This window comes from Saccostrea cucullata, unplaced genomic scaffold, assembly GCF_032062105.1.
Source record: "Saccostrea cucullata isolate Sc308-1 unplaced genomic scaffold, CSIRO_AGI_Scuc_v1 ctg1796, whole genome shotgun sequence".
In the NCBI taxonomy this organism is placed as follows: domain Eukaryota; kingdom Metazoa; phylum Mollusca; class Bivalvia; order Ostreida; family Ostreidae; genus Saccostrea; species Saccostrea cuccullata.
The window spans coordinates 81789-89247 of NW_026940899.1; positions in this window are offsets into that span (position 1 = coordinate 81789).

Consider the following 7459-nt stretch of genomic DNA (forward strand, 5'->3'; position numbering starts at 1 on the left):
ATCAGGCTGGGACCATCGAAGACCCCTACCCCTGGGTCTGAAATTTTGTGGGTGGGCTACTAGGGGTATGTTACCACTTCTGTGCAAAAATGGAGATGGTTCCATCTCTAGTTTCCGAGATATGGCCCTCCAGTTTTTAGCCCTACTATATAATACTATTCGAATAAACATCGGACTGGGGCACATTGAAGTCCTTTACCCCCTGGGTCTGAAATTTTGGGGGTGGTGTACTAGGGGACAGGTACCACATTTGTGAAAAAATGGTGATGGTACCATCTCTAGTTTCCGAGATATGGCACTTCAGTTCTTAGCTCTATATTATAATACTATACGAATAAACATCGGGCTCGGGGACATCGAAGTCCCCTACCCCTGGGTCTGACATTTTGTGGGTGGGATACTAGGGGTCAGTTACCACTATTGTGAAATAAATGGTGATGGTACCATCTCTAGTTTCTGAGAAATGGCCCTCCAGTTTTTAGCCCTACTATATAATACTATACAAATAAACATCGGGCTGGTGGACATCAAAATCCCCTACCCCTGGGTCTGCAATTTTGTGGGTGGGCTACTAGGGCTCGGTTACCACATCTGTGAAAAAAATGGTAATGGTACCATCTCTAGTTTCCAAGATATGGCCCTCCAGTTTTTAGAACTACTATATAATACTATACGAATAAACATCGGGCTGGGAGACATCGAAATCCCCTACCCCTGGGTCTGAAAGTTTGTGGATGGGGTACAAGGTGTCAGCTACCACATCTGTGAAAAAAATGGTGATGGTACCATCTCTAGTTTCCGAGATATGGCACTCCAGTTACTAGAACTACTATATAATACTATACGAATAAACATCGGGCTCGGGGACATCGAAGTCCCCTACCCCTGGGTCTGACATTTTGTGGGTGGGATACTAGGGTTCAGTTACCACTATTGTGAAATAAATGGTGATGGTACCATCTCTAGTTTCTGAGAAATGGCCCTCCAGTTTTTAGCCCTACTATATAATACTATACAAATAAACATCGGGCTGGTAGACATCGAAATCCCCTACCCCTGGGTCTGCAATTTTGTGGGTGGGCTACTAGGGCTCAGTTACCACATCTGTGAAAAAAATGGTAATGGTACCATCTCTAGTTTCCAGGATATGGCCCTCCAGTTTTTAGAACTACTATATAATACTATACGAATAAACATCGGGCTGGGAGACATCGAAATCCCCTACCCCTGGGTCTGAAATTTTGTGGATGGGGTACAAGGTGTCAGCTACCACATCTGTGAAAAAATGGTGATGGTACCATCTCTAGTTTCCGATATATGGCCCTTCAGTTTTTAGCCCTACTATATAATACTATACGAATAAACATCGGGCTGGCGAACATTGAAGTCCCCTACCTCTGGGTCTGAAATTTTGGGGGTGGGGTACTAGGGGTCAGTTACGACTTCTATGAAAAAAAGTGGTGATGGTACCATCTCTAGTTTCCGAGATATGACCCTCCAGTTTTTAGCCGTACCACTTAATACTATACAAATAAACATCGGGCTGGTGGACATCGAAATCCCAGACCCCGAGATTTGAAATTTTGTGGGTGGGGTACTAGGAGTCAGTTACCACTCCTGTGAAAAAGTGGTGATGGTACCATCTCTAGGTTCCGAGATATACTCCTCCAGTTTTTAGCCCTACTATATAATACAATACGAATAAACATCGGGCTGCGGAATATCGAAGTCGCCTACCCCGGGGTCTGAAATTTTGTGGGTGGGGTACTAGGGGTCAGTTACCACTTATGTGAAAAAATTGTGATGGAACGATTTCTAGTTTTTGAGAAATGGGTCTCAAGTTTTTATATTTCTCATTAATACACCACAAGATAGCCACTTTTCCTTAGGACTAAGAATAACGTTAAAGAATGAGTGCACTTAAGCTATGAGAGTTGGATCCCGATGTTTTGCGCAAAATAAAATTCCAAAATTCATTAAATTTATGTTTTATAGGTATTAAACAATGTCTTAAGAGCAGGTTTTGGTATATTATATTACATGAAAGTATTAAATAATGCTGAACGACATTAGCCTTTGAGACTGGGGTCTAACAGTTTTGTCTCATTTCTATTGTTATTCATATGAATACCAGTTTTCAACGACTTTGTTTCCATCGAGCCGCAACTTGGCCATTTTTCTTATTTGCACAGAATATGTATTTTAACTTAAACTTATACATATCCAAAGGACAATGTTGGCCAAGTTGCGGCTCATAGCTAATTTTAAATAAAAATGTCCCCAAACTAGGGTCGAAATAGCTACTAAATTAACCGGTCACTGAGCAACAACGATTGATATTATAATCACCTTTCTCATGTGACCTTCTGCTGTTCGATACGCCAACGCTTTCATTGAAAATTGTGTTTAAGTCTCTGTTGTGACATTATCTATCCTACTTCCAACTTCAAACTATGGGAGATTTTTGCGCAAATTTTAATAGGGTTTGAAGATTATATGTCTCTTATATATCTTTATGCTTTTCATTAGGGGTGTTTTGAAAGAATTCTGATATTGACAATGTCACTAGTAAGTACATGTATAGGCTTATGTCGCCTCTGTATTATGGTCTGCACAGCGAGACATTTACCCAATCCCTTAACATTAGAATCATTTTTTAAAAATAATTGTGCACCATGAAATCAATACGAACTCTCTCTCTTCTCCATTTCAATTCGCAATGCGAAAAAATCATATGTGCTAATGTTTACATTCCACAACCATGCGGTTTAAATGTCTCCGCCTATTTGCGGATACCTTAGATTCGAAAGTGGTCCCGTTCAAATTTCCGGAATTTAAGGCTTTTACATGTTCTTTTCAATTACATTTTTCTGTAATCATAGAAATATGTATGACAAAAAATTCTAGAAATAAATATCAAGAGCATATGCTTGCACATTAATCATAGCTTAATTTAGCGATATATTGTAATGTTAAGCTTAAAATGGGTAGTTGAAAAGGTTCCAAATGACGTACTTAAGTGCACTCATTCTTTGTTAAAGTGCAAGGATGTGTCAATCAAACTCGCAAAAAAATTTCAAGTTTTAATAACTTTCAAATGAAATAAGATTTTTAATTAATTTTTGTTTGAAATGCTATTAAAATATATATGTCGTAATATTATGGAAAAAAATATTGACTTCAAATCTGTGTCCAAGTACCTTTAAAGTTTTCTCTCGTTGGTTTGCCAAATAAACAATGTTTTATGAAATATCAATACCAATATAAATATAAAAAATAATCTAAGTATCCAAACTTTTGAAAACTGACTTGGAGATAGGCAGGAGAACAATACTAACGTTCGCAGTTCTTTAATAATACTTACACAGATTCATTACATAATGCGATTGTACACCTCATATTTTACTTTTTGATCTGACACTTATTTCGGCTTTAGCTCAGTTCAAAACTCAGTTTTAAATTAAGGTAACTATCCAAGATATTTTCATCAAACTTCGTATTCTGATGGATATTGATGAGAGCTATGCAACTGCATCAACATTTTTTTTACCTTTCCTTTGACATTGACCTCACTTTTCTTATATTAGTGTTTAGCTCAGTTTTAAAGAAACCATTCGAGATGGTGTTATCAAACTTCACATGTTGATACATACTGATGAGAGCTATGCAACTGCATCAAGTTAATTGACCTTATATAACCTCTTCTATGACCTTGACCACACTTTTCTGAAATAAGTGTTTAGCTCAGTTTAAAAAAAAACATCCAAGATATTTTTTTTCAAACTTCATGTACTGATACATAATGATGGGAGCTTTTCCATTGCATCAACATTTTAGACCTTGACCTTTCCTTTGACCTTGACCTCACTTTTCTTAAATGAGTGTTTTGTTAGTTTTTAACATACAATTCAAGGTAGTTTTATCAAACTTCACATGTTGGTACATACTGATGAGAGCTATGCAACTGCATCAAACTTTTTGACCATGCCCCTTCCTTGACCTTTACCACACTTTTCTTAAATTGGTGTTTAGCTAAGTTTGAAAGAAACCATCCAAGAAGTTTTATCAAACTTCATATGTTGATATATACTAATGAAAGTTATTCAACTGCATCAACATTTTTGACCTTGACATTTCCTTTGAACTTTCACCACACTTTTCTTATATTAGTGTTAAACTCAGTTTTAAAGAAACCATCGAAGATATTTTATCACACTTCATATACTGATGAGGACTTTTCAACTGCACCAACAATTTTGACCTTGACCTTTCCTTTGACCTCACTTTTCCAAAATTAGTGTCAAACTTAATATGCTGATACATAATGATGTAAGCATTTCAAGTACATCAACGTTTTGTCTTTGACATTTCATTTGACCTGGACCTCATTTTTATCAAATTGTGTTTATGTGAATTTTAAAGAAACCATTCATAATGTTTTTGTTTCAACTTTATATGCTGATACATACGGATGAGATCTGTTCTACTGTATCACAAGTTTTTGACCATGACCTTCATTGACCTTGACCTCATTTTTCTGAAACTTCATATGCTGATACATACTGATGTAAGTATTCAACTGCATCACTTCCAAGATATTCTGAACAAATTTCATACAAATTTTCATGTTCCATTACTAATACCCCGGTACACCTTCGGCGGGGCATTTATGTCCAATGGAAATATATCTATTTTCTTCCTGTGACATTGAACGTGCACAAAAAACATTGAATAAAGATCAAGTCAAACCCTCAAGGCATTATCAATCTTTGTATATAAGAAAAACCCACCAAATTTATCCATAAGTAAGATATGGACTAGATCACAGATTGTGCATTTTTTCTTTTAGTCACATTGAACTTGCACAAAATAATTTGAATCAAGGTCATGACTCACCGTCAAGTCATTAGCAATCTTTGTGTAAAGTGGTAGATTCAGGTTTTTTGCATAGAAAATATAATTATGAACATTTTCTTAAAGTTGAACTTGAACTTGCACAAAATAATGTACTTTAGTCAAGTCATGGCACAACCTCAAGTCATAAGCAATCTTAGTGTGAAATGGGAACTCACAAAGTGTATACATATTACATAAAATATTGGCCGGACACGATTTATGAAAAAGTTTCTTCCAGTGACCTTGAACTTGCCAAAATGACCTTAGGCTAAGGTCATGGCACATCCTTGGGTCATGAGTAATCTTTGTACTAGGACGTAAATTCATAAGTTTCATCAAAAGATACATGTGGACCGGACCCGTTTGCACATGTAACCAGACAGCTATACAGACGGACAGACAGCTAGACGGACAAGTTAATTCGTATACACCTCAAAACTTCGTTTGGTGGATAAAAAGAAGAAAGAGAAAACTTATGGCTGATACAAATTATTTTTTTTCAGTTTTTTCAGTTAACAAACGTACCTGGTAGTCCTTTCATACGGTCAATTCATTTATATATCGACTCCACCAAAAAGAGTATTTTGCATATCTGTGAAGTCTATATATACAACTCTATCTATGGATAAACATCATGAAAGAGCAATATCGGTATAATATCAAACAAAAGTTGATAATGAAATTTTTACAACTTAAAAAAAATGAACTTAGATTTTAAATCTTGCTATATAAAATTTTCATATTCATGGAGAAAGAAATCTAAAGATAAATTATAAGAACACTTTTATTAGGGCCTATAAATCATATCTAAAGATATTCGCTAAATACTGGATATCCTCTTCCACTTTAATTAAATTTGAATTCGTCCTCTGTAAAGATCCCCCCTTCTTTGATTGCTGGATTCTTATTAAAATGGTAAACCCCCAATTCCCCAATTACTAAATTATACACATGTACATGTACATCTTATCTGTTTTATTTTAGTAGACACATTTTTGTTAAGAAATATAATTCCGAAATGACAATATAGGTGAAATGAACTTTCAGAGGTGAATGACATTACAATTATTGAAATGAAATATAAAAATCAAAGTAATCGGAATATAAACTCGAGTTGTTTTTTTCCAATTTCTGATGTAAATACAGAAACAATGCGATAAATTATTTACAAGTATTACATGGAAGCTAAATATAGTTTCGCATAAAATCAAGGGGGGGGGGGGTTCCGAAGAAAACAATGACAAGAATGGGTTTGCCTGCTATTTATAGGAATGAAAAACATGCATTCAACATATCGAGCCCGATGTTTATTCGTATAGTATTATATAGTAGGTCTAAAAACTAGAGGACCATATCTCGGAAACTAGAGATGGTACCATCACCCATTTTTTCACAGAAGTGGTATCTGGCCCCAAGTACCCCATCCCCAAAATTTCAGACCCCAGGGTAGGGGACTTCGATGTCCCCATCCCGATATTTATTCGTATAGTATTATATAGTAGGTCTGAAACCTAGAGGACCATATCTCAGAAACTAGAAATGGTACCATCACCATTTTTTCACAGAAGTGGTATCTGGCCCCAAGTACCCCACCCCCAAAATTTCAGACCCAGGGGTAGGGGACTTCGATGTCCCTCAGCCCGATGTTTATTCGTATTGTATTATATAGTAGGGATAAAAACTAGAGGACCATATCTCGGAAACTAGAGATGATACCATCACCATTTTTTCATAGAAGTGGTATCTGGCCCCAGGTACTACACCCCCAAAATTTCAGACCCCAAGGTAGGGGACTTCGATGTCCCTCAGCCCGATGTTTATTCGTATAGTATTACATAGTAGGGCTAAAAACTAGAGGACCATATCTCGGAAACTAGAGATGATACCATCACCATTTTTTCATAGAAGTGGTATCTGGCCCCAAGTACCCCACCCCCAAAATTTCAGACCTCAAGGTAGGGGACTTCGATGTCCCTCAGTCCGATGTTTATTCGTATAGTATTATATAGTAGGGCTAAAAACTAGAGGACCATATCTCGGAAACTTCATTACCAACCATCACCATTTTTTCACAGAAGTGGCATCTGGCCCCTAGTACCCCACCCCTAAAATTTCAGACCCCAGGGTAGGGGACTTCAATGTCCCCGAGCCCGATGTTTATTCGTATTGTATTATATAGTAGGGCTAAAAACTAGAGGTACATATCTCGGAAACTAGAGATGGTACCATCACAATTTTTTCATAGAAGTGGTATCTGGCCCCTAGTACCCCACCCCCAAAATTTCAGACCCAGGGGTAGGGGACTTCGATGTCCCTCAGCCTGATGTTTATTCGTATTGTATTATATAGTAGGGATAAAAACTAGAGGACCATATCTCGGAAACTAGAGATGTACCATCACCATTTTTTCACAGAAGTGGTATCTGGCCCCAGGTACTCCACCCCCAAAATTTCAGACCCCAAGGTAGGGGACTTCGATGTCCCTCAGCCCGATGTTTATTCGTATAGTATTATATAGTAGGGCTAAAAACTAGAGGACCATATCTCGGAAACTAGAGATGAT